This window comes from Phascolarctos cinereus, unplaced genomic scaffold, assembly GCF_003287225.1.
Source record: "Phascolarctos cinereus isolate Bilbo 61053 unplaced genomic scaffold, phaCin_HiC Scaffold_2;HRSCAF=192, whole genome shotgun sequence".
Taxonomy (NCBI): domain Eukaryota; kingdom Metazoa; phylum Chordata; class Mammalia; order Diprotodontia; family Phascolarctidae; genus Phascolarctos; species Phascolarctos cinereus.
Window position 1 is genome coordinate 202,501,554 of NW_027555625.1, and position 16,365 is coordinate 202,517,918.

The 16,365-nt window shown below is 41.8% G+C and overlaps 1 pseudogene; it reads right to left on the reverse strand.

Moving 5' to 3' along the window:
* Positions 1-8,103: 8,103 nt before the first annotated feature.
* LOC110212662 (S-formylglutathione hydrolase pseudogene) lies at positions 8,104-8,948 on the reverse strand (annotated as a pseudogene).
* Positions 8,949-16,365: the final 7,417 nt, after the last annotated feature.

Genomic DNA, 16,365 nt, shown 5'->3' on the forward strand with positions numbered 1-16,365 from the left:
GAACAATGGATAGATGCTGAAAAGTGGTAAATCGAGGCTAGATGTAAAGAAAAACTTCCCAATAATGAGTGGAATGGGCTTCCTCAGGAGGCAGTGAGGTCATTAAGACTAGATGATCACTTAGTCGGTGTGTTGTAGTAAGGGACATAGGATAGACTAGATGGCCCCCAAGTTCCCTTCCAATTTTGAGATGCTACATTTCTCTATGGATGAAGAAACCGAGGGCCAATGAGGTTAAGTGTCTTGCTTCTTGTTGTCATTCAGTCTTGGATGATTCTTCATGACCCCATGGACCACAGCACACAAGGCCCTTCTATCCTCCGCTATCTCTAAAAGTCTATCCAAGTTCATGTTTGTTGTTTCCATGACACTCTCTATCTCATACTCTGCCATCCCCTTTTCCTTTTGCCTTCAATCTTTCCCAACATCAGGGTCTTTTCCAATGAGTCCTGTCATTTCATTACGTGCTCTAAGTATTTAAGCTTCAACTTCAGTATTTGACCTTCCAGTGAATAGCCTAAATTAATTTCTTTAAGTATTGACTGATTTGATCTCCTTGTTGTACGAGGGACTCTCAAAAATCTTCTCTGGTACCATAGTTCAAAAGCCTTGATTCTGTAGCACTCAGCTTTCCTTATATTCCAACTCTCACAGCCACACATTGTTATACAAGAGTCTTGCTTATGGTCAGCCAAATAATAAACGTTGGAGGCAGGGTTCAAATCACATTTGTCCTAGCTCCAGGTTTAGTGATCTTCCCATTCTCCCATGTAGCCATTCCACTATCAATGAGTTTTGGTGGGACAAGTCTCATGGTTGGATTGTGGCTCTTGAAAAATGTGTTTTATTCAAAAGAAACAGAATAGTTAGAAAGGACAGAGGAGGAATAATGCATATATTAAAAAATAAACCTTTGTGAGAAATTCCAGGGACTAGAGGAAAGGAAACATAGTCAAGAACATGGTTAAGAATGAATGGAAAGAGAAATAAAAGAAATCTTGTTATGGGAATATACAACAGACCATTGGGACAGAACTCAATAGATGAGGAGTTTGGGAAATAGATCACAAACTTGACACATAAAGATGATATAGTAGCGATGCTAGACTTAAACTAATATGGACAAAAATTGGAGTTTCCTTTCTGCCAAAAACAGAACAGTTGATTAATCTATGGATTGTCTTAAAAACAAAAAATGATGGGGGCAGCTAGGTGGCACAATGGATAGAGCACCAGCCCTGAAGTCAGGAGTACCTGAGTTCAAATCTGACCTCAAACCAAACACTTGACACTTACTAGCTATGTGACCCTGGGCAAGTCACTTAACCCTAATTGACTAAAAAAACAAAAAAACCAATGATCTTCAAAAAGTGGAAGAAAGGACAAGGGTATGTACTATTCTGGACCTGATTCTGGCCAACAAAGAAGGTCTATCTGTTAACATAGAAATGATAGGGATCCTAGAGGGCAAGTGACCACTCCTTTATCATAGAGTTCTTGATAGAAGAGAGGAGAGCTAGACATAGTCCAACATGGACCCAAGATTTGGGGAAGTATGATTTTAAAGGGTTCAGATAAAGAATAGGCTGTAGTGGCTTAATGTCCTGCAGGAAAAATTAGTCTAAGAAGTATGGGAAGAATAAAATTCTGAAAATGCAAGCAGAAATTATACTGATAAATAGGGAAAGGAAGAAATCTAAAAGATCACACAGAGAAATCAACCAACTTGGATTTTTTTAGATATGTATAGAAGATGGAATTAGTGGTAAGTAACTGAGGTTAAATGAAAGGGTAGAATAGTGCTGTGAGAATAACGTAGGAAATGCTTGAACAAGCCAAGGTTGGGAATGAATGTTAACAACAAAAGGGCTTTTAAAAGTTATGTTGGAGGCAAAAGTAGGATTAAAGAAGACCTACTTTTCATTGCTGATACTCCTTGAAGGCAGAAGACTGTTTCAATTTCATTTGTATCCACAGTGCCTACCATGGTACCTGGCATAAAGTAGGTACTTAATAAATGCCTATTGATTGAATAATGGGCTGATGATAATGAACGACACAAAAGAAGGCAGACCAACTCATCTTATTTTGCTTCTGTTTTTTCTCCCAAGGAGAACGATCTTTGCACTAGTGTACTAATGGTTTGAGAACTGCTTGGCATCCTGAAATGTGTAGCTCAAAGGAATAAACAGCCTCTCTCAGGACTGAGAGAGATTTGGAACTATTTCCAAAATCTTTGGGCCAGAAGGTAAAATTGAATCACATCCTGGAATTCTTAAAGAGACACACATAGCCTGCAAGAGAGAGACTAAGAAGGAAAAGTAGGACCTCAAGAGTTGAGCCAGAAAGCATTGGATACGCAGGAGCAACAGATGAAAAGACAAATAAAACCTAGGATGGAACTTCAGGAGAGAAAGAAGAGATAGAGGAGAGCCATTGACCCTTTTAGGCATCTCAGATCAGAACTCAGACTAAAACTTCCAGTTGTACCCATCTCTTTAAGGACTGAGGGATGTTATAAGGGAAGACCTGCTCTTCCCTTAATTTCCTTTCCTGGTGACTCTCCTTTGAGAGACAGTATAACATATATAGCTAGGTGGCTCAGTAGATTGAGCATGGGGCTTGAAATCAGAAAGGCTCATCTTCCTGAGTTCAAATCTGGGCTCAGACATTTATTAACTGTATGACCCTGGGCAAATCACTTAACCCTGTTTGCCTCAGTTTCCTCAACTGTAAAATGAGCTGGATAAGTGACAAACCACTCCAGCATCTTTGCCAAGAAAACTCCAAACAGGGTCAGGAAGAGTTGGACATGACTTAAAAATGACTGAACAACGTAACAGACTCTACTCATCTCTTTATACCAGTGTTATCAGTAATTTGAATTTTTTGCTTCAATCCTAAAGAGACCAAGGGTTAGCTAGAAATAAACATGAATTTAAATTCAGGCAGAAAGCCAAACCTCTTACCAAATGTTAGGAATTTTCCTAACTAGTTTCTGAGCTACTGTGATTGTCCTCCCAACTTTTCATTCAATATGATTATGGCAGCGGAAGTGGGGAAGCATGTGAATCTGAGATGAGATCTAGCTCCTTGACTTCCCTGGTTTTCTCCAAGATTCAGTTCAAATCCTGCCTTCTTGGCAGAGAATTGGGAATCCTTTCCTCCCTCCAACCCCAACTGCTAGTACCTTCCCTCAGAGATTACCTTTCATTTATAATATATATCCTATATGTACTTTTTTTTTTTTGCACATTTCCACTCCCTTATTAGAGTGTGAGCTCCCTGAGGGCAGGTACTGGTTTTAGCTTTCTTTGTATCCCCAGTTCTTAGAACAGTGTCTGGCACATAGCAAGCATTTAATAAATGCTTCTTAATTGACTGATCATTGAAAATGCTTTCAGAAGAGGGTGAGCAGATTGATGAAAAGACTAGAGAACATGACACACCAAGGATTCTATTCAGCCTGGAGAAGGATGGGGAGAAATAATGGCAGCCTTCTTGAATTTGAATCTTAAATTTGAAGGGCTTTTATATTGAAGAGGGATTCTGCTTATTCTGCTTTGGCCCCAGAAGGCAGAAATAGGAGCATGTCAGGAGAAACTTCCTAACAATCTGAGTTGTGCAAAAGTGAAATGAGCTATCTCAGGAAGTTTTGTTAACACCCACACATTCCCCTCCCTGACCACATATATATCATGTCTGTTTTGTACATACTTTGCATTTATCTGTGTACACGTTGTCTTTCCCAGAAAGAATATAAGGTCCTGGAAGGCAGGTATCATTTGATATCTGTCTCTGTGTCTCCACTGCCTGGGTAGTCAATAAATATTTGCCAAATTGAATTGAATTTGTGCTGTCCCCACTACCAAAGGCCTTCACACTAGTCGGCAGTACTATAGAGGGGTTTCTTGGTCAGGTCTGGGTTGGATTAGATGACCTCCCTTGCAATTTTGGGATTCGCTGATTCTGTCACTCTTGCAGTTATGATGTGCTGGATAAGAGCACGGGGCATCTTAGATAACTCATGCCATCCCAATACTCCCACCCTAGAACATTTGGTACAAGATGTCCTTCTTTAAGTACCACTTAACTAAATTTAGTGTCTCTAATCTTCAAACAAGGCCCTAGAGTTTCAGATCCATTTTGATCACTCTCCCTTCACTTCCCTCCCATTTGTCCATCTCTCAGTAGAAGATGAAATGGGGCCCTAATTATGCTGGCAAGTCAGATGATTCTGAGCTAAATTTTATCTCCTATTGGGACTGAGCACGCCCACTGGAGACGTCCCAACCCGATTCATTACCCACATTCTCTAAAATACAAATGGCCCCAAATTCTCCCTTGGCTGTTATGCCACCAAAGTCTCAGGGACCAGCTGCTTTTTACAATCAGTACCAATGGCTATATATAGAGCAAGGACAAATTATTGAAATGGAGCAGAACTAGCTGATAGGGAGTCTCAGGGGCCCATAAAAAAATGTGTGCTCCCCCACCTACAATCTCAGGCCACAACTTGGGTGTTTAATGTTATCTAGGTGTCGGTATAGAAGGAGCACAGGACACTATAAGAATGGAGGTAGAAGATAACCTGAAAGGAAGCTGACCTCATTGGCATTTCCATTATTTGCCATTTCCATTATAATTAAGAATATTTCTATAGAAATGTAGAATTTATAAAGCACTTTCCTCACAACAACTCTATGAGATAAGTTGCTATGAGTATTACTTTATTATTCTTTTAATTTGCTATTTTATATAGTTTTTATTAATGAGGAAACTAAAAACTAGAGAAGGTACGTGACTTGGCCAAGATAACACAGCTTATAGATGGTAGGGCCAGTATTGAAACTTGGATATTCTGAGTCCAAAATCAACACTTCTTCTATTGCACCCCACTGCCTCTCCAAGGAGTCTGGTTAAGGGAAAGAAGGTTGGTGTAGTGCCAGGGAGGGGTGTGTGTGTGTGTGTGTGTGTGTGTGTGTGTGTGTGCGTGTAGGGGGTGTGGTATGTTATCTAAGTCACACCATAGTAACAACACACAGGAAAGAGACTGGGAACCTAAGGACCAAACAATGGGCCTCCGGCTTCAGCCTGTCCTTACGCCACCACCACGTCCAGACAGACTGTCTAAGTCATACCAACCTTCTTTCCCTTAACTTTCCTTTCAGGTTGTCTCCTACCTCCATTCTTGTAGTGTCCTGTGCTCCTTCTATTCAATTCAATAAAGATCTATTTAGTGCCTGCTATGTAAAAGCATCAAGTAAGGCTCTGGGGGTACAAAGACAAATATGAAATAGTGTGCCCATCTTCAAAAAGTTTACATTCTATTTGGGGGATAGAATACATACAATTTGTTGCATGTCTGAATCATCATGACCCCATGGACCATATTGTCCATGGAGTTTTCTTGGCAAAGATACTGGAGCGGTTTGCTATTTCCTTCTACAGTGGATTAAAGCAAACAGAGTTTAATGACTTGCCCAAGGTCACACAGCTAGTAAGTTTCTGAGGCCCAGTTTGAACTCAGGTCTTCCTGATTCCAGGCCTAGTGCTCTATCCACTGAACTATCTAGCTGCCTCTTAATATGTACAGTAAGTAAATGAAAAAGATACACAAAGTAATGCAAAGTCATTTTGGTAGGGAGTGCTAATAATGGAGATTAAGCAAAAGCCTGATTTAGGAAGCGGTACTGGAGCTATGTTTTGAAAGAAATTAAAAGATACTGTAAGTCAAAGGTGAGGAGAGACTGTATTCCAAACGTGGACCATCACTTCTACAAAGCTACAGAGGTGAGAGAAGCAATCCATGTCGGAAAAATAGCCAGTAGGGACAGACTGACTGGAAGGAAGAATAGGTGAAGAGTAACACTTTGAAATGAGGCTGGGAAGATAGGGAGGAGTCAGGTCAAGTTTCCTTGACAGACGGACCCTTTCTCCTGCATGTTTCCAGAAGGGCCCAGTGCCCTGCTGGGAACTCCAGGACACTCCCTAATTGGCCATAGTCAAAGAGTAGCAACCCATCCATCCATCTAGGAAAGTGCTGAATCAGCACTTTCCACACCTATTCCAACTCACTTTAAAATGGAGAGAAAGAAAAAAAAACACTCAAAAAGCTCTGACAGTCTTTCACAGACTCTGAGCAATTAGGTCAATCCCAGAGCTCCAGGAGGCAGCCTTGAGTGGCCTATCAGTAGGTCATTTATGAAAGCAAAGGCCCAGATGAGATTCTTTTCTTGCTACTGATGACTAAAGGGGGCCGGGGTGTCACCTTGAACAGCAGTTAAGTTTACTAAGTAGGACAGTGGTGACAGTCCTCCCCAAGCAGAGAGAAAGTGGCAGCTGGAGGTAGAGACCCTGCCAAAGGGAGGGATGGCTACATCATGTGGTTCCTCCTTTCCAGGTCATTTTTTGTTTTAGAATATACATCTTTCCTCATGATGTTGAAAGTTGAAAGATTAAAACAGGGGCTGAAAACCTTGTTTCTCAATCATGCTAAGCCTTCTTGTCAAGGTCTCCTAAGCCCCATTAACCCATGTGACCCCGTGTCCTCATTTTCCTCCACCCTACACCCTGCTATAACCAGTTTCAAGGATCACTGAATCTCAAGGGTTGTCTGGATACCATGATCTTTGACCCTGGCACACCCTAGAGAGTAGTTAAGAGCTAAGAAGGAATTGTCAAGGATGCATTTACTTTTCTCTGATTCTGTGACAACCTGTCATCATAGCCCAAAACCCTTGCCTGCTCTCTGGGGCCCAGACCTCAGGCAATTCACAGCACAGCCAGGACAATGCACAAGGTTTCCCTGGGGACACAAAACATAGAAATATAAACACAAACACATAGGGAAAGCCAACCAGGTTGCCAAACTTCCTAGAAAATTATTCTTCCATAAAACAGCCTCACTCATACACCTTACTCCTGCTATCAACTCAGCTACCACCTCCAGAGGTTAACCCTCCCTTCATTTTCATTTGTTGCCCGTAGGCAGCCTCAAAGAGATATTAGTACCTACATTAGGGTTAATGATGGCAGATCCTGCTTTCCTGTTCCACGCCACAAATGCCCTGACTATGTGGTTCTGACAATATGTAGGGACCACTTAATCTAACCCTCTGTTTTTAGTGGAAGAGTAGGCAAACTAGGGGAGGGTTAAGCCAGATAACACAGTGCATAGAGCACTGGGCCTTTGGTCAAAAAGACCAAGGTTCGAATCTGACCCAGGCACTTACTAGCTATGTGATCCTGGGCGAGTCACTTAACTCCTGCCAAATGGAAAAGGAAATGGCAAACCACTGCAGTATCTTTGCCAAGAAATCCCCGTGGACAGTTGATCCATGGGTTCACTAAGAGTGGACACAACTGAACTACTGAACAACAATGGCAGGGGAACTAGGAGGGTTCACACTTTAAGCTATCAGTCATTTATGGTGAGAATAAAGGATGTCAGTGTAGATGAGTACAGGGGAGAAAACAGGAGGACACTGGACACTTCAGGTAGGTATGAGGAGGAGCCACCAAAGGGGAAAGGGAAATGCTCTAGATGCCAAAGACAGAGGGGACACGTAGGAAAGATCAGAACCCAGGTCTTCTGACACTCAGACGGTCCAATGCTCTTTTTAGTACACCAGGCTACCTCTCTTCTTCATTATGCTCCTAACATGTGCTAAGGTACACCGCCACTTTTCCTGCCCCCCTACACAAGCCACGCTTTCTCTCAGAGCTTACACATTTTCTCTTGTCTGGAAAGTCCCCACACCACTCCTCTATCTGAAAACATCTCACTTCCTAAAGTCCACTAAGTCTTTTCGTCGACGGACCCACAAGGCTAAAGCTGAAAAGGATGGTAAGAAATCTTCTAATCCAACACTTTTGTTTTACATGTGCTAAAAATGGGATCCAGAGAGGGGAAATAAATTGACCAATGTCATATAGGTAACAAACAGCAAAATTGGGATTTTTAACTTGAGGTGGTCAGACTTTGATAAAAATTAGAAGTCAATGTTCACGGGCAGTAGTTTTTCATGTTATAATTCTATCTTTTCAAAGGTCAGTTTACATGGTAACTTTTATAATTTTGAAATCACTTGTATGTGAAGCTTATACATTCAGGTATTTTGCATGATTTCTGATGTGATCATTAACAAAAAGTGGAATTAAGTACTAGATATGATCATGAGCCTCTTGCAATCTAAAAACAACTGGAATTTTCCATTCCACACAGGCAACTATAAAGTTGTCAGGAAGCAATTGGCCATCTTTAAGGAACTGGCCATCTTTGCCTTGATCAATTAAAATGTTCAACTGAGAATCTGGATAAGACTTCACAAGATGAGTAGCATCATATGCCTCTCACTCACTTTGATCTGATCCTAAATATCCACTGAGGCTTTTCCCCACAAAGATCAGAGCATTGGATTGCAGATTAGAGAGAATGCTGACACAAACTTGTATTTTCCAGGATTCTTCAAACCACAAATCAGAGCTCCATGGCCTCCCATAGAATGGCCAAAAATAGATATCAGCTCTGGGTCAGCTGGAAAATTGGCATTTATCAGCTTGGGCAGCTCATCTATTATATAAGAACACATCCTATAGTTGGTTTTCCAAGGGTCTTCAGTGCCATCTTATAAAAACCAGCACCAATATCAAAGTGCCAGCTCTCACCTTCTCCTTTAATATTGCAGCTGCATGCACTGGTATCTGGTGCAACAACCATGAGGCTATGTTCTGCTGCAGCTTTGTGACAACCAGCTTTTGTGAAAAAATTTTATTCTGTGCAAGTTAAACCAGATAGCCAGTAAAGTACAGGACATTTTCCAGTTTCTGCCTTCGGTGGTAAGAAGATTCTACATTTCATTTTGCATTTTAGCTCCACTCTCACGTTCATATACATTCTAAAACCCCTCAAAGCACTTGTTGCTGGAAATCTGTTTCAGGGCCATAGTTTCTTGGCTATCCAGTTGCTACTGTTTTCCCACTCACTGACACAAGGTGTACGATCTTAAGCCAGCATAGGCAGGTGGTAGAGATGGCAAAAGGCAGAGAGTCCAGTGCTCTTTCTAACTCTATTGCTTTGCCCCTGTTAACTAGATTTCCCATTAAAGTTTTTCTTTTGCCTTATGGCATTTTCCCTTTCCCCCTTTGGTGGTCCTCCTCAACCTACCTGAAGTGCCCAGTGCCATTCTGTTTTCTCCCTTGTCCTCATTTACTCTGACAACTGTTATTCCCACAATGTCAATGACTGATTGCTTCCTCCCAGAAAATGGGCATTTTGACAAGGAGCAAGGCCTTTTGCCAATGGGATGGAGTCCAAATGGTGGAAATTCAGACAGCAACCGGGGAGACAGTTGTTTTGGATGTCAGAAGTTGGGGGGGTATTCTTGAGGGAGTGGGATCAACCTTAAGCTGACAACTCAAGCTATCAAATTCCAGCTGGAAGGCAAAACGTGAATCTCATCCTGTCTGATCTCAGGGTAGTAAGCAATAAGTCAATCGAAAAGCATTTATTAAGCTATGTGCCAGGTACCATATTAAGTGCTGAGGATACAAAAAAAAAAGGTTTCCATACTAATATGGTGGGTGGGAGGGGTAGGGGGAACAACATGAAGAAAAATTACACATACTGGATAGATACAAAGTGAATGGAAGGCAGTCTCCGAAGTGTGTGTGTGTGTATGCAGCCGAGAGGCTGACATGAGGAGAGGGACCATTCCAGGCCTGGAGGACAGCCAGAGAGAAGGCAGCTCCAGAGAGCACAGCAGACAAACGGAGAGGCTCAGAACAGCTCTACAGGTTGGGTCCTCCATTCTTCTCACATTTACCTGGATTGCCTCAGAGTCTCCTTTCTCCTCAGCACGTGTGACTAACAGAACATCCCATCCAAACCAGAGGCCAGCTCCAGAGGGTCAATATACCCGCCAAATTTCCTGCCACTGAAAGCAGTTTGGCTCAGCCCCGGTGGACACCTCTGACTGACCAGAAGTCAAGCGGCAAACTTGTTTTGATGAAATCCTGGTCAGTGGTAATGAAGGCTGATTGCTACAGAGACAGGCATCAGGCATTCTCCATCCCAGGAGAGGGAATTTGTCTTTGGTAGCAGAAACAGCTTTCCTGGGTTGTTGTTGTTTTTTCCTCCTTGAAGGTTAAGCAAGATGAATGTTTTGAACTCTTGACAGAAGTCACAAGTCCTTTATATTGATAAAAGCTGTCCAGCCCAGTCAGTGATTTGTTTTGGTCTGACAAGAATTGATAAGAAGACCTGCCTTTCCCTTCTCATCCTCACAGAGATTTTATTGACTTTGATTCCATCCTGTCTCGCTCAGCCTTTCTCTGTTTTCTACCAGGTTCTGCCAATAAATGAAAATTTAATAGGCTAAATGTCAAAGGGAAGTCATACAAATGATGCTTGTTATTGTCATCCTCTCCTCTATTAGAAGGGAAACTCCTGGAGAGCAGGGCCTGGTTTCGCATTTCTTTTGCATTCCCAATGTTTAGTACAAGGCCTGGCACACAGTAAGTGCTTAGTAAATGCTTCTTGATTGATTGATTGCTACGTAGGCTTTTTCTGAATGAATTCTGCATCCTACAGGGGCCTGTGGAAACTGTTCTTGGACCAGCTTCATTTGCCAGACAATAACTTCCATCCTTGTCCCATTTTGTAATCATACCCTGTTTAGCAAGTTGTGAGAAATACTAGTTCCCTCAAATCCTAGTGTCTTCCTCCTCCTACCCTCGCCCCCAATCATCTTATATCTATTTTGTATAAACCTATATATGTACATCACAGAATTACAGAATTTGAGAGTAGAGTGGGACCTTGGCAGGTGTCTGGTCAAACTCATACATGAAAGCAATTTCCTCTACAATGTAACTTACAAGTGGGCATGCAGCCTGTGATTGAAGATCTTTAAGGAAAGGGTGGGGAAGAATGCCTCTGAGACAGACAGTTTTTCTCCGCATGTGTGTCTAGCAGAACATCCCACCCAAACCAGAGGCCAGCCTCAGAGAGGAAATATACCCCAACAATTTTCTGCCACTGAAAACAGTTTGGCTCAGCCAGGAACCACTTCATGGTAGACACCTCTGATTGACCGGAAGTCAAGTGGCAAACCTGTTTTAATGAAATTCTGGTAACAAAGACTGATTGCTATAAAGATAGGCATCAGGGCACACTCCATCCCAGGGAGCTTGTCCTGAGGTGGCCAATTCCATTTTTAGATGGTTTTTCTGGCATCAAACCTAAATTTGTCTTTTTACAACTTCTACTAAATTGCCCCTTGTTCTGCTCTCTTGGGCCAAACAGATGCTTTTCCATAAGACAACCCTTCAAACACTTAAAGACAGCTATCGTGTTCTTTGGGCCGCTTCTTTTTTCTGGGCTAAACCTTCTCAGTTATTTCTACTAATACATGCCATGGACTCAAGGCCCTTTACCATGTTGGTTGTCACCTGTTGCACATTCTCTAGTTTATCAACAGCCTTCTTAAATCATGGAGCCCAGAACTGAATATAATACTCTAGATGAAGTCTGGCGACAGCAGAGTACAGTGAGACTAACACCTCTCCATTCCTGTTAGCTATGTAGTGTGAACCCAGGACCTCCACACTTCCGCAACAATTCAGAATACTACTTACCACACTGGCAGCTAGGCAGTCCAATGGATAGAGCTCTGGGCCTGGAACTCAGGAAGACCTGAGTTCAAATGCTGTCTCAGACACTTACTAACAAGTCACTTCACCCTGTTTGCCTCAGTTTCCTCATCTGTAAAATGAGCTGGAGAAGGCAAACCACTCCAGTATCTTTGCCAAGAAAACCCCAAATGAGGTCATGGAGAGTGGGACATGACTAAATAATGACAATACAGTGTGAATGGAAGGTAATCTCAGAGGTAAGGGAGGAAGTCACCAGGAAGGGCCTCCTATAGAGGTGGTAATTGGGCTGAGTCTTGAAGGAATCCATGGGACTGATACAAGGAGGGAGAGCATTCTAGGCTCTTAATGTGGCGCATGATCAAATTAGTCTTTTTGGCTCCCACATCACACTGCTGACACATATTGAGCTTGGAGTCCACTAAAACCCCCAGATCATCTTTAGAACAACAACTTTCCATATATTCTTGTGTGTGTTCAGGTACAAGACTTACTATTTATCCCTTATCAGATTTCATCTTATTAGATTCAGCCCAATGTTCTAATCTAGGGGTAGGAAACCTGTGGCCTCAAGGCCATATGTGGCCTTCTACCTCCTCAAGTGTGGTGCTTAGCTTGAATCCAAGGCAGTCAAATGGCCACACTTGAGGACCTAGAGAGCCATGTGTGACCTCAACACCCCCATTAATTTGTTAAAATCCTTTTGGATTCTCACTCTGTCATCCAGTTCATTAGTCATCCCTCCCATATGTGTGTCATCTGCAAACTCAATAAGCATACCATCTTTGCCTTTGTCCAAGTCATTGACAAAAATGTTAAATAGTCCAGATCCCTCGGATGGTCCACTGCTGCATTGACACTGAACCATTAATTGCTACTCTTTCAGCCTGGCAATTCAACCAGTTCTGAAGCCATCTTCTCCACAAGAGTAAGACGAGCTACTTCATCCAAAGCTTTGCTACAATCTGGGCAAACTATATCCGCAGCATTTCCCTCATCTGCTGGTTTAGAAACCCTGTCACAAAAGGAAATGAGGTTCACTTGACACAACCAGTCCCTGATGAAGATCTGTTGATTCTTTGTAATCACTACTTCCTTCCCATTTTGGTTGCTCACCAATAGCTCTTTAATGAGCCATCCTAGAGCTTTCCCAGGAATTGCCATTGAGTTCACTGGTCTAGAAATTACAAACTGTTCCCTTTTTGAAAAGTGGAACAATATTTGTCTTTCTCCAACTTTGTAGCACCTCTTCTATTTTCTACAACCTTTAAAGTACCCCTAGATAGCAGTTTAGCAAATATCTGCCAATTCTTTCAAAACCCTAGGTTGTATTTCATGTGGGCCAAGTGATTTGAATTCTTCAAGGGCAGCTAAGTGCCCTCTTACTATCTCTTTATTTATCTTGGGCATCAACTCTCCATTAGTCATTTTTGTTCTATCATTTCCAGTGTAAAGTTCATTCTCCTTTGCAGAGAAAAAAGTAAAAACTGAACTGGAAAAGATCCTGATCTTGGAAAAGATTGAAGGCAAAAGGAGAAGGGGATGGCAGAAGATGAGATGGACAGTGTCATGGAAACAACAAACATGAATTTAGACAGACTTTGGGAAATAGTAGAAGATAAGAGGGCCTGGTGTGCTGTGGCCCATGGGGTCATGAAGAGTTGGACATGACTGAACAACAAAAACTGAACAGTTTTACCTTCTCTCTCTTGTCAGTTATTATTGTCCCATCCACCCCAAACATAGGTCCTTTCCATTCTTTGATCCTTTCCCTCTCAATATAGCTTTAAAAAAAAACAAAACACTTTTTTTTGCTGTCCTTAATTTCTCTCTTAGCTGCTCTTCATTTAGAGCTTTAATATTCCTTACACTGTTTTTATAGGATTTGCCACATTCACCTTCATTCTCTATTAATCAACCTTTCTTCAACATTTTATATGTTTTTAAAACATCTAAGCTGGTGGGTTCAAATGAGTTGCCTAGCACAGTTACTGACACATACCGGTTACTTAATAAACACTTGCTTCCTCCCCACTCTTCCCTAATGGGTTCACATTGGTCTTTTCAAACAAATCCCATTTTCTGGCCTGAAAGGAATTTTTTCCCCTGATGCCTTCAGAATTTCATTCTCTCATCTATCCCAGGCTGAGTCCCTCTGAAACATTTTATTCCACGGGATCCTACAGATAAGTAGGATAACTTTTTGTCTGAGCCCTTTGAAATCCACTTTCCGAAAATCTAGGGTGCATTTCAGATTATCCCTAGATTTCTTCTCCTCCATCACAGACTCTGAGATGTAGCAGTCCCTTCCCATCAGAGTTCTCATTTCCACTCTAACAATCTATTGCTCCTTGTTAATGAGAGTTTTGTGTAAGCAATTTGAGGTCAAGGACACTTTCGTCTTTATATCTCTAGTACCCGGCCCAGTGCCTGTACATAGGACATGATTAATAAATGCTTACTGGTTGATTGATTGACCGATTGATAGTGTCATAGCCAGGACCTCAAATTAGGTATCATCACTCAAATCCAGTGTTCTTTCTATTAATATCATGCTACTTTGTGTTCTAGTTATCTATGTCCTTGTTTTATACCCCAAACTAGATTATAAAGTCCTCAAGTATATGTATTGAATCTCATTTATTTTTATTTCTACCCCACCACCCACCCAGTGCCTGTCACAGGATTTGCCCGCCTACTAAGAAATGCCAATTGAATGAATGTCTGTGATTACATCTGTCCCTGGGAGGTGGAGTCCAGGAACTGATACTAACAGTGAAGGGTCCAGTGACTGATTTCAGACTATTTCCTAGGGGCAGGAGGAGCTCAGGGTGCTGAGGACAAATTTCCTGTCCTGAACAATTGCTCGGGGAAGCGGGGCTGTGTGCATTGTTGTGCACACACCCCCTACTTGCTAGAGCTTTGCAGATGTGTTTCCCTCAAATATTTCCATTCAAGGTTCTCCCAGGGGAGAAGTGAGGGTGGAAAATCACTTCGGAAACAATAAGCATTTGCTAACTGGCTCCAGTCTTTTGTCGGCTAGCCAAAGGGCAAGGCATTCATTATGGTTTGGTTGAAATGCACTAGACTTCGAATTAGAAGGCCTAGATTCCATTTCTTTCTGCCTCTGCCACCAACGAACTGTGTGATTCTGCAAAGTTACTTCCCCACTCTAGGCCTCAGTTTCCTCATATGTAAAATAAGCCTCAGAAATAAATAAATCAATAAAATAAAGTTTAATTCGAAATACAAGATGGGTATGTAGGCAGCGAGCTCATATACATGCACACACATGTGCGTGTGCATACACACACATGCACACACATGATAGGCAGCTATAATAGTAGCCAGTAAATATTAGATGAAAGGATGGTAAACGCTATGACAAAGAGGACAGAGAGATGACCATTGCTTAGGAGAATGAGGAAAGGCATCCTGGGGGAAATGAGACTATATCTAGCCCTTAAAGGGGAAAAGAGCAGGGAATAAGGATTAAGTTTCTGCTACATGCCCAGGACTATCTCATTTGATTTTCACAACAATCCTGGGAGGCAGGTGCTATTATTACCCTCATTTTCCAGTTGACAAAACCAAGGCAGACAGAGATTAAGTGACTTGCCTAGGGTCACACAGCCAGTAAGTGTCTGAGGCTGGATTTGAACTCAGGTCTTCCTGATTCTAGACCCAGCACTCCATCTGCTGCCCCACCTAGCTTTCCTGAATCAGGAATGAATTTTAATTAAGTGAAGGCCTAAGAGTGGTTATTCTAGCTCCCAGCCTGGACAGAGGTCTTGAGGAAGGAATTGTGATTACTGGCTTGTAAGGAGAGTAAGGTGAGATAGGGATAGAGAAGCAAGCTGGAGCCATATTTGGGAAGGCCCTAACCAAGCCCTCCTCTGTAAAATGAGGAGGTGGCATTAGGTGATTCCCCAAGGCGTTTTCTTGTTCTCTGCCGCCGGATGGCCATTTCGGAATAGTCTGGTGATTGCCTAGTTTCACCACTTTCTGCCTTGAAAGCCCATGGTCTGTTGAAATTAGCACTAAATTATGTGTGTGTGTGTAAGTTTTTTCAGTTCTGATTTTTTTTTTTAGAGTTTCACAAACTTCTCTTCCCAGGGGTATAAGGAAGCCTTAAGGAAGGAAGTCAAAGGGCCATAGGTTTTACCAAAGGGAAGGATCTGGATTCAGGAAGACCTGAATTCAAATCCAGCCTCAGAAATTGCCTAGCTGTGTGACCCTGGGCAAGTTACCTAACCTTTGTCTGCCTTAGTTTCTTCATCTGTAAAATGGAAAAAAAAGAATAGCATCTTCCTCCCTGGATTGTTATGAAGATAAAGTGAGATAATATTTGTAAAGTGCTTTGAAAACCTTAAAATACTATGCAAATATTAGCTCTTATTGTTTTCCTTATTCTTATTCTTATTAGTCTGCAAATACTTTGCACCTCTCTGATGCATTTTAAATTGAGTACTGTTACTTTATTCCATCCCTCTCCTAATTCAAGTTCATAATTATAGAACTTTTAACATAGTCCTTAATGTTACATATACTTCCTAGGAAATTTTTCTACAAAGCCAACACAACAGTATATTAAAGAAGACTTCACCATGCTTAGTGACTCTAATGAATGCATTTGGATAAGGTAGAACATCCCCTTGAAGTAAGTAGTGGAATTAAGCATTATTGACATTATATGTGGGGTGATTTGTG